Here is an 18,898-nt window from a genome sequence, read left to right as displayed (position 1 = left end):
AAGCAAATCAGGGGTGAAATCCAGCAGGTTCTGATAGGTTCTGGAGAAACAGTAGTGGAAATTTTGAGCAGTTCGGAGAACCGGTAGCGGAAATTTTGAGTAGTTCAGAGAACTAGCAAATACCACCTCTGGCTGGCCCCAGAGTGGGGTGGGTATGGAGATTTTGCAATATCCTTCCCCCTGGAGTGGGGTGGGAATGGAGATTTTGCAGTATCCTTCCCCTGCCACACCCACCAAGCCACCCCACCAAGCCACACCATGCCCACCAAGCCACGCCCACAGAAGCGGTAGTAAAAAAATTTAGATTTCACCAGTGAAGCAAATGCAAGACAAACAATAGATTCAGATATTTATTAACATAGATTAATATAGATATATGGGTCCTTAAAATATTCTGGCCCAAGATGTTTTAAAAACTGTATATCAGGAAAGCTACTTGGCCAAATCAGAATTTGACCTTAATGCTTCCTTGGTAAATCAGGTCCAGTTAAAGAGATGGGAACAATTTTATTTGTCCATTTCTTGCCAAAAGTCATTGCTTTTTGTTACATAAATGAGGAGAAAAGAACCTGATATTTTGTAGATGGGAAAAAACATTTTCCCCCTGGTGACTGACCTCTTTATGGATGTATTTGCATGAGTATATCTGGATTATTATTTCATTTCAGATACATTTGGTTCTTAGTGCATTTTTTAATATCAAAAACAATTTCATATCTGCTAAAATGTTTTTTCAACCCTTTGCAAGAAAACGTTACAGATGGGAAGGATCTTGAAGTCTAGTAACAGGTAAAGCTGCATCTGCTGATAAAAAAGGGGACTTAAGGTAACACAATTTATTCTGAAATGAGTTTAATTTATTTGGATGAACGGTAAGCACATATTTGTAAAATACAGAGCAATGGGTTTGACTTATTGCCTAACATTTGTGAGGTGTAAAATAATCAATCTCCATATTGCAGACCAAAAAAAAAAAAGAAAGCAATTCTCAGATTTTAACCTATATAGCCCTTACTCTTAAACCTGTACTTTCAATATTGGTAATTAACTGTAATCAGAACTGTATCCACAATGTGATGGAGTCATACATACTTATTAAAAAATATTAATAAAATACTGTCCTTACTGAGTCTTTCCAGTCCAACCCCATTGATTATCCTCTTTTAATGACCCCATAATCCCTTGCGGGTGGAGTCTGGGCAACTGAATGGAGTTTAGTGTTTACCAGCTGGATGCCAGACCACCGCACCACTCCGGTCCAACCCCATTGCACACAATTAATATAATGGCTCCCTGTTTTCAGGCAGAATCATAATTTCTGACCTCTTTCTGCACAGTTGTTCAGGAAGATATGACATCACCCTTTCAAATGTAGTATCCATTTATCAATATCAATCTCTGCCACACATTGCCCTATCAAAAAGAGATCCATAATAACAATTAATCAGAATCAAACATCTACTTGAAGCAAGAATAGGAAAAACAAAAATGCAGTAAGGCAGCCTTCTCCAATCACAGCAGTCTTCAATTTCCTAGTTGCTCTGCTGGTTGGAAGATTTTGGAAATTGAAAGTCCATACATTTTTTAAAAATGCCCAGGCGGGAAACCACAGAGAGAAGAAAACAATCTTTTTTTTTTTGTATTTGTAATTGAAGAAGTATGCATCTGTTAGATATTACAGGTAATCCTCAACTTACGACTATAATTAAGCCCAAAATTTCTGTTGCTAAACAAGACAGTTGTTAAGAGAGTTTTGCCCCATTTTAAGACCTTGCTTGCCATGGTTGTTGAATGAATCACTGCAGCTGTTAACTTAAGTAACATGGTTGTAAAATAAATCTTCCCCATTGACTTTGATTGTCAGAAGGTCACAAAAGGTGATCACATGACCCCTGGATACCGCAACCGTCATAAATATGAGTCAGTTGCCAAGCATCTGACTTTTGATCGCATGGGAATGCTACAATGGTTGTAAGTGTAAAAATTGGTCATAAGTTACTTTTTTCGGTGCCTTTCTTGTAACTTTGAATAGTCGAACAATGAACTGTTGTAAGTCGACAGCTTCCTGTATGAAGCATTTGTGCAAAGGAAGACCACTGAAAACAAACAAGAGAAAATAGCAATAGCAGAATAACAGAGTTGGAAAGGACCTTGGAGGTCTTCTAGTCCAACCCCCTGCTTATGCAGGAAACCCTACACCACTTCAGACAAATGGTTATCCAACATCTTCTTAAAAACTTCCAGTGTTGGAGCATTCACAACTTCTGGAGGCAAGTTGTTCCACTGATTAATTGTTCTAACTGTCAGGAAATTTCTCCTTAGTTCTAGGTTGCTTCTCTCCTTGATTAGTTTCCACCCTTTGCTTCTTGTCTTGCCTTCAGGTGTTTTGGAGAATAGGTTGACTCCCTCTTCTTTGTGGCAGCCCCTGAGATATTGGAACACTGCTATCATTTCTCCCCTAGTCCTTCTTTTCATTAAGCTAGACATACCCAGTTCCTGCAACCGTTCTTCATATGTTTTAGCCTCCAATCCTCCAGCAATAGCATTTAGCATTTATATACCATTTCACAGTGTTTTCCTGCCCTCTCTAAGTAGTTTACAGAGACAGCATATTGCCCCCAACAATCTGGCTCCTCGTTTTACTGACCTTGGAAGGATGGAAGGCTGAGTCAACCTTGAACTGGGTGAGATTTGAACTGCCAAATTGCAGGCAGTCAGCAGAAGTAGTCTGCAGTAGTGCATTCTAACCACTGCACCACCATTTCCTTCATTTCATTTTATTTAATTTGTATACCGCCCTACTCCTGAAGGACTCAGGGCGGTGAACAGGCACAAGATAAAACAGATAGAATACAAAAATTTAAAAGAAGAAGTAAAATCGAATTAAATCAATTTAGCCCAAGACGAATTTAAAACCCCAGGTTAAGAACAAATTAAAATTTACATTAAAATTTACATTAAAAAGAGAATGGGAGAGGTTAGGCCAGATCAGCCTGGTGAAATAAAAAGCTCTTGAGAGCACGGCGGAAGGTGCGTAGATCCGGGATGCTCCGTATCTCCGGGGGGAGCTCGTTCCAGATAGTAGGTGCCCCCACAGAGAAGGCTCTCCCCCTGGGGGCCGCCAGCCAACATTGTTTGGCCGACGGCACCCGGAGGAGTCCCTCTCTGTGAGAGTGTATCGGCCGGTGGGAGGCCAATGCTCTTTCATTTTTATTCTGCACACTGAAGCATTTTTTTTTGGCGATAGATTCATAATATATTGAGATATATACATTTTATTAAAAATAGAAAACTACTCTTCCCAAAAAACCCTAAATAAATAAAACCCCAATTCCAAACTATCAATCATTTCTTGCTAGCTGAATTCTAAGAAAACATCTTGCCGATAGCTCTACTTGTATTGTCCTTGGGAGAATCTGAAGAGGTCATTGGAACCTAGCTTGACCAATCATACAACCTGGTTGGGATATCGGCATGTTGTAGGATTCCTTCACAACAACAGGAAAGCAGTGCTAATGCTCATTTTGAGTCTTTTTCCAGAATGCTCTGTAACATACACAGTGTGTGCATCTGTTCATAACAGCTGTGCAGAAGAAATAACGAAATGGATCACTGGAACTGGAAAAGATGAATTAGATGAGCAGCTAATTGAACATATTCACATTTCCTAAAATGTATCCTGTTTCATTAAAAAAAATATTCCCCAGAAACAATACCATACAGTGATCAACAATGAGAGTTGTTGCCGAATGTCTTGAAAACTCGGGAAGCCTGACTTTACAAGTCTTTTTTTCCCCTTCTGGTCTCACACAAGAATTGTGCACAGAAAAGGGGTAAATTCCCAAGAGATCAGCAAAGTACTGACTGTGTGTTTTCTGACATTAGAAAGAAGTGTTAAAAACAACAATAACACATAAATGAGGTAATAAACCAAATATGTTGGTTTTTTTAACTGAGCAGAATTCAGCTTGACTCACTCTTAGGGGAAAAATAGCATTGCCTAGGCATGAAGGAATATTCATAACTATTGTATAAGAGGTTGTTTGAGTTTGATGTTTTGTGGGATTTCAGAATGTAAAATAGTAGAATTAGATTGTAAGGGATTGCAGAAATATATTAAGGAGAGGATTATTTTGGATGAGGGCTTTACACAGACCATTTCTTTTAAAAAAAAAACCACATAAAACATTATATTGATTTATTACTGTATTTGACTCAAGAAAAAAGGCAGAATATATAGACTTTTTTTTCTCATTTCATCCTTCAGCTACAAGAATTCTGTGAGGTAGGGTTGGATTGAGAGAAAGTGATTAGCTCTGGTTGAGGGGAATCTTGAATCTGGTGTCCTAACTCAACTTTAACCACCACACTTCATTGGCTAGTACAGGAGTCAGCAAACCTGCAGCTCTGGAGCCACATGTGGCTCTTTCACCCCTCTGCTGTGGCTCTCTGTCACTCAAAATATGCATCACAACCACCAAAGTGTGACACCCACTGGCATGCAATTTGTTGAGCTTTTCAACCCCAGGTAGCCCAACCATGGATAAATCCAAGAAAAGAAAAGTTTCAGAAGAAAACAGAACATTTAATTCAACTACATATGCTAGTTTTGTGGCCACTCAAGAAATAGTCAGGCACGGGAAGGGTTTTGTGGCTCCCGGTGTTTTCTTTTCTGTGGGAAACGGGTCCAAATGGCTCTTTGAGTGTTTAAGGTTGCAGACCCCTGGGCTAGTAGCATTGATCACTGTTGATCCTAGGTTAATCGAACACCTTCTCATTGGAATGTTCTTTTCTATGGCAATTTTAATGAACTAGTTTCTACAGATGAAGCACCAGCTGGGACTGGCAACCAAAACTGGATATAGTATTCCAAGTGTGGTTTTACCAAGGCATTATAAAGCGATACTAACACTTCATGTGATCTTGATTCTATCCCTCTGTTAATGCAATCCTATAATCTCATTAGATAATGTAGTGCAAGAAAGAGTCCCAGCTGGTTCTTCATCTGCAGAAACTAGGTCATAAAAATTGTCATAGAAAACAACATTCCAATAGCAAGCTGTTCCATTGACCTATGGCAGTGATGGCGAACCTTTTCGACACAGAGTGCCAAAAACGGAACGCACTTGTGCAACACCAAGTGCCAAAAAGGGAGCACTTTGTGTGCGCGCATTCATCAGGGCCGCGACCAGGAAGAGGAGCTGCCTAGGGGGCATGAATGCACCAGATAAGGTACTTCCGGTTTCCAGTGCATGCAACCAAGTCTTCCAGTTACTGCCACACATGCTCACGTGCCAATCAGCTGGCTGGCACGCCAGAAAACAGAAAACCAGCTCTTTCGATTTCTGGCTCTGCCACATGCACAAAGGCCAGCTGATCATCATGTGTGCATGCATGCCAGAACCCCAGAAGAGGAACGGGCAATGCTGTGCATGCCAGGAGACATGGCTCCACATGCCATGGACAGGTGTTCTGTCCACATCTCACACACGCACACAGTCAGCCAGGAGTTAATAAAACCAGCAGTCAGGAATTCCTTTGAGATAACAGAATTGGCAGCAACCCAGTAGCTGCCTGCCAAAGACTTTACTCACAAAGGGAGGTTTTTCTCCTCCGTCCGATACACCAAAATAAGTCCACAAAGCCAAAGAATTGTCAACTTCAGTCCATAATAAATCCAAGGAGGGCATATAACGAAGTTCCAGAAACGCAGTATGACTTGCTAGCTTTTTAGTTTTGTCCGTCACAAGGCCTGAATGGCCATCACACCCCCTTTTATCCCCTGTGGTCCAGTGACTCAGCTTAATCTCTGGCATGCCTCCTTCTCTGCTGCACGCACTTGTCTTTCCGACACTGTCGGGTATCCAGCCAAGACTCATCTCTGTTGCTGTCTAACTGCGGCTGCTTGGAAGTGCTTGGCTCCTGGCCTGTCTCTTGGCCTTCGGAGGACACCTGAGGCATTGCCAGAGAGGAGAGTACTGAAGAGGGAGGCCTTGCCAACTCCTCTACTTCACTTTCGGAGTCTTCTCACTCTGATAAGATGGGCTCGGGGGTCGGAGTCACAACAGAAGGGACCTTAAAGGTCTTCTAATCCAACCACTTGCTCAAGCAGGAAACCCTATACCAGTGATGGCTAACCTTTTTGCCATCGTGTGCCAAAAGCAGAGGGAGCGTGGGGGGTTGCATGCCCATGTGCCCTCACCCATAATTCAATGCCTCCCGTGCATGCACATGCGACCCCCTCCACACTCCCCCTGCTTTTGGCACGCAATGGCAAAAAGGTTACCGGTGGGCCCAGTAGGCTAATTTTTCACCCTCCCCAGTCTCCAGAGCCTTTCTTGGACCTGGGGAGGGCGAAAATGGCCTTACCCCCCCCCCCGAGGTCTTCTGGAGGCCGGAAATGGCCCATTTCCTGACTTCCGGTGGGCCTGAAAACCAGCTGGCCAGCACGCGCATGTGCACTGGAGGTGAGCTAGGGCAATGCTCATGTGCCCACAGATATGGCTCTGTGTGCCACCTGTGGCACGCGTGCCATAGGTTCGCCATCATGGCCCTATACCATTTCAGATAAATGTTTGTCCAATCTCTTCTTTAAAATTTCCAGTGTTGGAGAATTCACAACTTCTGAAGGCAAGTTGTTCTACTGATTAATTGTTCTAATGCTGATCAATGCTACTAGCTAATGACGTGTGGTGGTTAAAGTTGAATTTAGTCATTTTGTCATAACATTTCAGTGGGAGAATCTTGAATGTTTGGGGGTTGCAAATAGGGTTGTGAGAGATGCACGTGGCCTTATCCTGACTTGTACAAAGTGCACCTTGTGTTCTGTATGTCTGTCAGTATGAGGAGAGATTCAGCCTCGTCTCAGTGCAATTGATTTCCAGGTACTTCTTAACTACCCCCATTTCCCAATGATGGGATGGAGAATGTGGGCCAAAATTTTCAGCCCTGTGTTGTGGCCCGCCAGCGGCCTCCGAGGATTGTTGCTGATCTCAACATTGAGGAGGCTGGTGTGGTGTTGTGCCAGCAACCTGTGCAGCCGGCGCTCGAGTTGGACAGCAAGGAGGCTGAAGAAGATGTGGTTTCAGAGGCAGGGATTCAGCCAGGGCCTTCAGAACCTCCAGAGGCTTCTTTAAGTGAAGAGGATGAAGTGGAAGAGCCTCTTCTCAATGCACGAGCACACAGAGTTGCCAAAAGGCAGGAGTGGTTACTCAGGAGGAGGTCTCCTCGAGAGTAAGGCTTGGAGCTAATTCACCACTCCCTTAGCCTATTTAGGTTTGCACACAGCTTGTAAAAAGCTGCAGGAAACAACGTGTGTTCGTTCGTTCGTTCGCTGATCATTGAGTTTGAATTTTCTCTGCAAACCTGGCTTCTGGGCTTTCTGCCAACTCTAGTAAGACTCTATCTTGTCTGTGGAATTTCGGGCAGGTTGTTAAGAACGTTTTATTAACAGCCTGGATTTGCAAAAGACTGTGTTCTGAAGTAAACTGAGTTTTGTTCGGAGTTTGTATGTGCTACATTCTTTGGGATCCGTAACTGGGTCAGAACACTCTGCTCCTTTCAGTGTTGTCACAATTAGAGGTCTACATTTCTTCCTAATCATTTTTAAAGCAAATCTAGCCCTAGTTCCCAAGTCCACCTTTAGCCTATCCTCTGTTACATTATTCTGATAGATGGCGAGGGAGAGGGAGAGGGAGAGAAAGGGGGGAGGATTGATATGGATATAAACAAATAGAACAACTTCCACACTTACTCTCTAGTTAGAAATTAAAACAATATACCAAACCAAATTTTCACTTCAATTGTAATACAGCAGGGATGTGGTGGCTCAGTGGCTAAGACACTGAGCTTGTCAATCGAAAGGTTGGCAGTTCAGTGGTTCGAATCCCTATTGCCACGTAACAGGATGAGCTCCCATTACTTATCCCAGCTTCTGCCAATCTAGCAGTTCAAAAGCACGTAAAAAATGCAAGTAGAAAAATAGGGACCACCTTTAGTGGGAAGGTAACAGCGTTCCATGCATCTTTGGCATTTAGTCATGCTGGCCACATGATTATGGAGACATCTTCGGACAGCGCTGGCTCTTCAGCTTTGAAACACTAGAGTCGGAAACAACTAGCACATATGTGCGAGGGGAACCATTACCTTTACCTTTACTTTACCAATGAAACCAAACTTTCACTTCAATTGTAATAGAGCAAGTAACTAATCTAGCTGAAATGGCTAAAATCTCAGCATACTTGAAAGATCATACACAAGACAGATATATATTGGATTGGAGAAGATGGATTGATTATATTCAAAATAAGTATCAGACTAAAAAATATCAAATAGCTTATGAATGAATCTTTAATGGTATAAGCGTTATATGAGTGATTTTAGAAGTATTATATCCTAGAAGCATGATTTTATCTATGGGGGGGGTTAAGAATTTTTTTTTAAGAGGGGATGTTAGTTTAATGGATAGTTAAGCAATTTAGTTTATTGTTAAAAGTTAAATGAAATACCTTGTGTTCTGCTCTGGGAAGTCGGGGAGGGGGAGGGGGGTTGGGTGGGAGGGTTGTGGGAAAATTGTGTTTTTTCTTGATTAAAACTTTTTCAATAAAAAAAAAATTGTAATAGAGCAGGGGTGTCAAACTGACATCATCACTGCATCATCACATGACTTATCAGGACTTTTTTCCCCTTTGCTAAACCGGGAGGGGGCATGGCCAGCATGTGACGCATCCGACCCGTGGGGCGCGAGTTTGTCAGCCCTGAAATAGAGGATAAACTATCACTGATTTACAGTTAGACTACATGTGCTGTTGAAGCTCTGCCATACTTCTATTTTTAGAAAAGAAAATGTGTGTGTACTTTTGTGTGTCGAATTCAACTTTTTGCTTTGCCTCTGTAATTAAATTTCTGCTCCCTTTGAAAGCATTTCTGTGTAAATGAAACAACAATTTGCTTTTCTCTGCTGGGACTTCAGCAGGGATCAGACCCCCTTATTGTCTCAAATACAATCCTTTGTAATGTATCTCTGGAAGTGTTGGCAGAATCCCACTGACCATTAATATTTTAAGCCCTGCACTTAGAAACAAAAAAAAAAATGTTTGTAATATCGTACATAATTTGGTTTGGAGCTGGTTAAGCAAAAATGGTAATATGGAATAGAAATGGAATATGGAATATAAATTGCTATAAGTGATATAAATGAAACAGTGAAGGAGAGCCACAACCAGAAAGGTCCAGGAAAAACAAGTAAAAGTGGTTTCTTGAAAATGCAATTTATTTATATCATATTCCTCTATTGTAGCTAGTTCAAGGACTGTTCCAGAAATTGTATAAAAGAAAAGTGATGGATCCAGATGAAGAAGGGCTGAGAATTTAACTTGATTGAATATGTACTTTACTGAAGCATATATTAGATGGTTTCTATATTTCACTTCTCATAACACCTAATTCTGTTCTCAATTTAAAACATAGCTATGATTTGGGGGAAATTGCATTCCAAAATATCTATGCATGTCTACAACACATTTTCTCATCTGGACCTAACACTGAGTCCCAGCATTGTTCTAGATGAGCCCAGGGGTGAAATCCAAAATTTTTCCCTACCGGTTCTGTGGGCATGGCTTGGTGGGCATGGCAGGGGAAGGATATTGCAAAATCCCCATCCCTCCCCACTCCAGGGGAAGGATACTGCAACATCTCCATTCCCACCCCACTTTGGGGCCAGCCAGAAGCGGTATTTGCCGGTTCTCTGAACTACTCAAAATTTCTGCTACTGGTTTTCCACAGCCTGTTAGAACCTGCTGGATTTCACCCCTGGGTTAGCCTCATAACCTCATCAGTTCCTCCTAATCTTCTACTGGTCAAATGATGAAAAAAAAAGAATTGAAAGCAGATGGCCTGGAAATATAAGAGGGTTAGAAAGAGATTAAAAGGTCCATAACAGTAATGAATTACTCCTCTTGTTAAAATAAATGTCCCCTTGAATAAAATCAGATCATACTCCCCTCAGTGATAATTCTTTTGTGCTCTAGCTGCAGCAACACCTGCCACCATTTTTAAAATGGATGGCTTCCATAATTTGTAAGGATTCTAGACCACAATAATTGGCACAAAAAATGTGCCGACTTTTTACTGCAATATATACAGAGAAAAACAGGGTGGACTGAATTTCCACTTCAAAAAAAATTGAAAATGTTAGAAAACATTGACACTGATCTAAGCAGGTTATTCTGTGTCCTGGAATACTGTTACTGTTCCCTTTATATCAACAGACAATTTGGATTCTCTCCAGATGCATGGAGAGAAGAGTTCACAAACAATGTTTTTCTCCTACATCAGGAGTGTCAAACTCAAGGCCCGGGGGCCAGATCTGGCCTGTGGAGTGTTTAGATCTGGCCCGCCTGGCCCACCCTGGAAACTGAAGGAATGGCCCAGCAGTGCTTCTGCCAGTGAAAACAGAGCTCAGGAGGGGCCCCGAGCTCCATTTTTGCTGGCAGGGAGTTGCAGGAGGTAATCGCATCCTAAAGCAGAATTTGGGAGCCTGTTTTCACTGGCAGAGCCCTCAGGCCACCACAGGCACCTCTGACACAAGTGACCTCAAGCTGGCCATGCCTACCCCAGGCCCCCGAGGTCAAACACAACCCTGATGCGGCCCTCAATGAAATCGAGTTTGATATCCCTGTCCTACATGATTCATGACACAGGTAGTCCTCAATGTACAATTGTAATTGAGCCTGGAATTATGGTATATGTCATTGCAGTCATTAACTGGTCATCCATGACCGGATCCAACATTATGACAGTTTTTGTAGCAGAAATTAAGTGAATGTTGCAGTCATTAAGCAACATCTTGGTTGTTAAGCAAATCCTGCGGTCATTAAGCAAATCCATATTATATCCAATGGGCACTGTTTTGCTAGAAAAAAAAGGGGGGGCGGGGAAGACAAGACAAAAAATGTGGTCACGTGACTGCAGGATGCTGCAAATGGCTGTGAAGGTGAGTCAGTTGCCAAGCACCCAACATGAAATCATGGGGTTTGTGTGTGGTTGTCCAAAATTCTAAATCAAGCAATAAATACTTTTGCGAGGGGGGGGTGTCTGTTGCAGTAGTGGGTTGCCCCTGGTTCGGACCGGTTCGCAAGAACCGGTAGTAAAACCGATGGGAGGCCCTGCCCACTGCCCCGGATGTCATCATCGGCGATCTGCGCATGCGAAGCGAGCGTGCGCGCAATCCCATTGCGAACTGGTAGTAAAGATAAGTAGAACCCACCCCTGGTCTGTTGTAACTTTGAACAATCACTAAGCAACCAGTTGTAAGTCAAGGACTACCTGTATGCCACCGAATTCTTAGCCACTCATTTGACCATAGACACAGATTTTACATTTTGTTTTATCCAGGAAAATGTTTGGTTATATTTCTGCAGGTATTTGACTAGAGTCATGTAAAGCTAAAAAGCTTGGACCACTGTTCCATGCTTTGGAGTTATTTGGGGCATTGGACTTTATAAGAATACCATGCAATCACTCCATAAAGCACACAGAGGAAAGTGATTTTCCCCTTAAGAATAAAATGCTGATTAGGAAGAATGGCCAAATAAATCCCTCTCTGACTGGGTAGAGTCTATTTATTTATTTATTTATTTATTTATTTATTTATTTATTTATTTATTTATTTATTAGTTTGATTTATATGCCGCCCTTCTCCGGAGACTCAGGGCAGCTTACAATGCTTTTAAGCAGTAGCCTTCATACTTTTGTATATACCTGCTTAGTAGGGCTTTTTGGCCCCCCCTAAGCGGTGTTCTATTTTATACAAAGTCAGCTTATTGCCCCCACAAACCGGGTCCTCATTTTACCTACCTCGGAAGGATGGAAGGCTGAGTCAACCTTGAGCTATATATAGAAAGAAGTGTAGCTGGAGGATGAATTTCTACGGTGGGGGGATTTCTTTTTCCTTTGTCTGGTCTTCTATCATGGATCTTATAAGTGAGTTATAGGCAGTGGTGGGATTCAGCCGGTTCGCACCACTTCGGGAGAACCGGTTGTTAACTTTCTGAACAATTTGGTGAACTGGTGGTTGGAAGAAATCATTAGGGCAGAGAACCGGTTGTTAAATTATTTGAATCCCACCACTGGTTATAGGAGAGTACTGCTAGCACAACAAGATGGTTTCCTCAACATAATGGCTTGGAAGTGTCAGTGTGCATGGCAAAGATGTATAGGGCAAATGATGTATAAGCAACAGCACTTAGACTTATATACCGCTCCACAATGCTTTACAGCCCTCTTTAAGTGGTTTACAGAGTCAGCATATTGCTCCCCCAACAACCTGAGTCCATATTTTACTGACCTTGGGAGGATGGAAGGCTGAGTCAACCTTGAGCTGGTGAGGATCGAACCCCTGGCAGTCAGCAGAATTAGCCTGCAATACTGCATTCTAACCATGGCGCCATCATGGCTCATGATGAAATATATATGAAAGGGGAGAGATTGCATTACAATAGTGCAACCCAGCTTTTGTCATTTTGGTGACACCAGCTTTGACCCTGTAGGCCAGTGTTTCTCAACCTTGGAAGCTTGAAGATGGGTGGACTTCAACTCCCAGAATCCCCCAGCCAGCAGTGCTGGCTGGGGGATTCTGGGAGTTGAAGTCCACCCATCTTCAAGCTACCAAGGTTGAGAAACACTGCTGTAGGCATAACCACAATGGTCTCCCATAGTCCACATTAATTTTCAGCTCTTCTAGGTGAATGTTTCATCGGACTATTTTACCTCGAGTAACAATTAAAACCATAGGCAGAGTTCACATATTTTAGTGGTTGGTTTTTCCATTTTCTGAGTTAGCGTAATTCATAGAATCATTAACTAACTAAATACGTTCATACAATATGCTAGGTTGTAAGAAATGAAACAAATCCAAAGTTAAAATTCAAGCTTAAGGTGTTGTTTAAATGGAGCTAATAGGTTTGTAATTGATCTTGTTAAGCGTGTAGTGTTAATGCAATATTGTTGCTCTGTTCATGAATTCAGAAATGCTAAAACTTGATGTGCATTCTTGTAATTTGTAGAAAACAGCAATTTCTGCAATTCAAAACGTTTAGAAATTCACCATCTTTCTAAGCCTCACAATCACCTTGGGAACAGCCAGTCGTTTTAGTGTCTTTTGTGCTGAATAATCTGCCTCAAAACGAGTGCTCAGTGTGTTAGAAATCCAAAATAAACCATTGATTACCCTTCTCCTTGGGATATGTCAACTCATGCTAGCTAAAGATGAAGACATTTCAATCCAAGATATTTGAAGGGTGCCATGGGTTGAGATTGGCCATAGTGATCTTCCCGTCTTTATCCAGCTCCTCCAATTCAGAAATGAATAGATTTACTTGCTTTTGATCTTGTTGTCAAAGTCTGATAATTCAGATCCAGATCATTTTCTGTGCTCTCACTATTACTGGCCATTGTCCTAACACACTAGCCTATCAAGATAAGCAATAATGTGTCTATTTGTTTGGGTATAGTGTGTTAAGTGATAATAGCAACTGTGTTTTGTCAGCCTAGGTTTAGTCTACTGTTTGAGTGTAACTAATGGGCCTTTCAGAGTGGCTGATCCTATCTAAGATAGGCTGACAACAAAATCTTAAACAAGTTAATTATCAGCTCCCAAGATTACCATCTTGCTGGAATTCTCAGTGAATTTATTGGCACTCATCTAGTTTGCTAACAAATCCAGGCATTGTTCAGCAGGTTAATGGGTGTTCTTCTGACTCAAAAGATGAAGAGATATTGAATCTAAACCAATATCTATCTATCTATCTATCTATCTATCTATCTATCTATCTATCTATCCATCCGTCTATCTATCATCTCTATCATCTATCTATCTGTCTGTCTGTCTGTCTGTCTGTCCGTCCGTCCGTCCATCCATCCATCCATCCATCCATCCATCCATCCATCCATCCATCCATCCATCCATACATACATACATACATACATACATACATCTATCTATTATCTATCCATCTATCCATCCTTTAAAAATGGGTAACTAATATTGTTAATTCTATCTCCTTTAAAGACTATTTACTTTCAATTTTAAACCATTCAAAGAAAAATGTGCACATCAGAAACATTTTAAAGCTGAAGAAAAACTCTCTAGGGAAGTTGGCTTGGCTAATACAGGATTTTGATGGTTCATGCCAAACCACAGACTACATCTTTTTAGACAAGTTAATATGCCTTTCTGTTAGAGTAAACATGTTTTGGGACAAACTTGCTGAACCAACAGAGTTATACTTATGTAAACGTGTAAGCCTTAAGGGCTGTCCCTCTATTCTCCTGGGCTGCTGTTGTTATTGTTTTTGATATTAAGTATCTTCAAGTCATTCTTGATTCCTGGCAACTGCATGGACAAGTCCCTGCAGATTTTTTTTGACAAGAAGGCATTTGCTATTGCCTGTTTCTTAGGATAGAGAGAAATTAACTGCACCAAGGTCATAAAGCTGACTTTGTGCCTAAGGCAAGACTGCCACTCATAGTCTCCCATTTCCTAGCTTGGGGCCTTTAACTACTGCATCTAAATTGTACAACTAAATATATTAGATTATAGATCTTAAATTAAGAGCCACTTTGGCAAAATGGTTAAACATTGCAGATTAGAAAATGGGAGATTGTGAGTTCTAGTCCTGCCTTAGGCACAAAGTCAGCTGGAGGACCTGGGGGTCACACCCTCTCTCTCTCTCTCTCAGCCCTAGGATGCAGGCAACAACAATTTTTTCCTGAACATCTTGTGAAGAAAATTGCAAGAACTAGCCCAGGAAATCACCAGGAGACAAAATGACTGGAAGGCAGAAATAAATAAAAATTTAAAAATAAAATAAATAAAATAAAATAATAAAATAATAAAATAAAATAAAATAATAATATAAAATATAAAATAAATAAAATAATAAAAAAACAATAAATTCTTATATTGCTAATACCCTGTTTTCCCCAAAATAAGACATTCCCTGATAATAAGCCCAATTGGGCTTTTGAGTCCATGGCAATAAGGCCAAGCACTTATTTCAGGGTTCAAAAGACAGGGTCTTATTTTCAGGGAAACACGGTATGCTAGTTCAATGATCCTCAAATATTTGGGGCACAATTGAAATTTTGAGAGCATGTTATAGGTCCATGATGGCAAACCTATGGCATGTGTGCCAGAGGTGGCAAATAGCGCACTCTCTGAAGGCACGCGAGCCATCACCCCAGTTCAGCTCCACTGCACATTGCATTTGGGGGGTTCGGGCGCATGGTGCACGCATTCGCGCGCACATGCACTTTGGGCACTCGGTCCAGAAAAGGTTAGCCATCACTGTTATAGGTACTCTCACAAATTGAGTTGTGGCTGGTTCTGTTCACTGCTAGGAGTTTGATCCCAACTCAAGATTGACTCAGCCTTCCATCTTTCCGACATTGCCAAAATGAGGACCCAGCTTGTTGGGAGCAACAATGCTGACTCTGTAAACCACTTAAAGAATGCTGTAAAGCGCTATAAAACAGTATATAACTCTAAGTGCTATTTCTAATGCTACTGTCCACCATAGCAGCTAGCTTGTGGCTAATCACAAGAAACACAATCATCAGAAGGCAACTAGTGAGGATATGTATTATTCTATTTGACCTCAATCCCACTTCTTCTTCTTCTATTTTCTTGTTTCCCTTGTTTCTCCTTTTTCTTGGCATGCCGCAGCCTTTAACATTCTTATTTTATAAAACTGCTTCTTCGGATATGCCAAAGTCTGAAGCATCCTTGGAATTTTAAAACTATTTTATTTGAAAGGGAACACTTTGCTTTCCAGTATGCTGCTTTCCTTTTCTTCAAATTTAAAATAATCTTAAAACAAATAAAATGGGACAAGGAGCCTAGCAGACATCAAGGGAACGATTGGTGAACACATTGCGAATCCCGGTGATGGATGATCCAGGGTAAAGTGCTAGCACCAAAGTCTTTTTTAAACTTTCCCCATAACATATATAGAAAATATGCAGTGAAAACAACAACAATGCAGTGATAATCAAACAAGTGAATGTATGCTGGAGGTGACAGTCATAAAACACCCTATCAGTATAGAGTGTATTGCCTTTTATGAAGAAAACAAAACCCTGGAAATCAATGATATATAAATATTAAATTAAAGACAAATCCAAAAGAAAACAATAATGCCGGTTCTGAGAGAAAGAGTGTGAAATCAGAGCATACAATCAGAAAAGAAACCTCTCTGAGATTTCCATTGTAGATAGATGGCAGTAGAGTAGAATAGTTCCTCCTCTTTTAATGCAGAAAGAGATAGGCTTACAAAAAATTCTATGATTTTTGAAGGCATCATGAACAATATTGCAGACCAAAACACATTGCTTAAAATTGAGTCCAAATGGCTCGGGGAGTTTTTATTTATTATTCGTATTTCTATGCCGCCCACTCTCCGAGGACTCTGGGCGGCTTACACCAAAGACAGTATACTAAATAGCATATTTCCCCCAACAATCTGGGTCCTCATTTTACCCACCTCAGAAGAATGGAAGGCTGAGTCAACCTTGAACCGGTGAGATTTGATCTGCTGATCTGCTGAACTAGCAGTCAGCTGAAGTAGCTACAGTACTGTACTCTAACCTCTGCGCCACCTCGGCTCTTGTTTTTTTGTGTGACTATCCATCTCATTACCAACTGCGTCATACTTTACCACCCCCCAAAAAACACCCCTACAATCTCTCACACTACAGTCCATATTCTTTTATCTTGCTCTTTAGCATACAGCAAACGTTCTTCTAAAATCACCATCTTGACTTGTTTAAAATGGAGGCTTCAGTGCAGATTAAATTACGTTGTAAGGATTTTTTCCCTCTATTGGATAGTATGGGGCTTTAGGGTTTAGTGACCTTGGTATGGAAAACAGATTAGCCACAGCTGTCAGCAAAACATATCAAGAAATCAGTTCTGTAGATGGTGGTAACTAAACCTAGAAACATAACACTCCCAAGAGATACTGTCCATACTGTTTTTATTTCTCTTATTTATCCTTTTCTTTGTTGGTTTTCTTTGTTTGGCATTAATCTCTTTAAAACTGTATGTATATATGTATGTATGTAAAAATTTGTAAGGCAGATTTTGTCTCAGGATTAGAGTTCTCTAGATGTGATTCTATAAACACTCAACCCTCACAATTCTGGGAATCTTACTCCCAACACAAATGGAGAATACCTTACAGAGAAAAGCTCATATGGTATATGTTGTAATAACAACATGATCAGGAGTGAAATCCAGCAGGTTCTGACAGGTTTTGGAGAACCGGTAGCGGAAATTTTGAGAGAACCGGCAAATGCCACCTCTGGCTGGTTCCAGAGTGGGGTGGGAATGGAGATTTTACAATACCCTTCCCCCAGGAGTGGGGAGGGAATGGGGATTTTGCAGTATCCTTCCCCTGGAGTGGGTTGGGAATGGAGATTTTGCAGTATCCTTCCCCTGCCATGCCCACCAAGCCACACCACACCCACCAAGCCACGCCCACAGAACCAGTAGTAAAAAAATTTGAATTTCATCCACTGATCATGATCACATATCAATACAGGTAGTTCTCAACCTACGACCACAACAAATTTTCTCTTGTTAAGTGAAATATTTGTTAAGTGAGTTTTGCCCCATTTTATGACCGACTTTGCCTCATTGGTTAAATGAATCGCTGCAGTTGATCAGTTGGTCACCCGGTTGTTAAGTGAATCTGACTTCCCCATTGGCTTTGCTTGTCTGAAGGTCACAAAAATGGATCATGTGACCCCAGGACACTGCAACCATCATAAATATGAGTCAGTTGCCCAGCATCTAAATTTTGATCACATGACCATGGGGATGCTACAAATGTCACTAGTGTGAAACACAGTCATAAGTCACTTTTTTTTCAGTGCCATTGCAACGTTGAACAGTCACTAAATGAACTGTTGTAAGTCAAGGACTACTTGTACTGAACTTAGGCCAATGCCCCATTTGTATCACTATCTATAGCCACATTATTCATGACTCTATCATTGTAATAGGAAAGTGCTTCATAGGTAGATAATTGCATGGTACTGTGAGCTTAAGTGAACAGATATATGCCAGGCAGAAAAATAAAAGGGTTTAAAATGTTGATTGAATTTTAAAAATATACAAATATTATTGGAAAAGTAGAATATTAGAACCAGAAAGGCAAATTAGGTTTGTAGTTCTAAATATTTTGATATATTTAATTCCTTGTTCATCCTTTCTAGCTGTAAGAATTAATAGAAAAATGAGGGGAGGGAAAGGTGGATAGCAAGCTGCTTTTGGTAATTATTCAGTGACATGTCACTCAATGTTTGAACTGGTCAGTAGAAAAAAAATATGAGATGAAATGCAAGGATATAAAAAGTCTAGCTCTGATTTTGAATTGTGAAGGTATATTCATCTTTGATGCAGAGCGGTGTTGTGTCCTAGAGGTAGAAGCTCTCGCCTCACAATCCGAAGGCTGTGAGTTTGATCCTAGGAAGCGGCAGATATTTCTCTCTCTGGGCGCAATGAATAATTGTCTGCTGTGAACTTTATCTAGGTGTCAGGAAGGGCATCCAGCCAGTAAATGTTCAAGCCCCATTCAGTCGCCCCAACTCCAGCCCGATGCAAGAGATTATAGGGTCATTAAAGGAAAAAAAAATCATCCTGAATCCAAATCCTTACTACACAAGAGAGGAAAATGACTGTCTGAGAGAAGCCAATGTTTTGAAGCCTGAAATTGATATTATGACAAATGGGAGCTTCTTTAGGTCCTATTATTAGCGTCATCTTTTAAATAGACAGTTGGTTGTCATTTATTAGGTGTGGCTGTATTGATTCTGCCAAGATTCAGGCAGCTGGCAC

The sequence above is a fragment of the Pantherophis guttatus genome, chromosome 5, assembly GCF_059756535.1.
Source record: "Pantherophis guttatus breed Tessera chromosome 5, ASM5975653v1, whole genome shotgun sequence".
NCBI lineage: Eukaryota > Metazoa > Chordata > Lepidosauria > Squamata > Colubridae > Pantherophis > Pantherophis guttatus.
Note: the sequence above shows the minus strand (reverse complement) of the source record.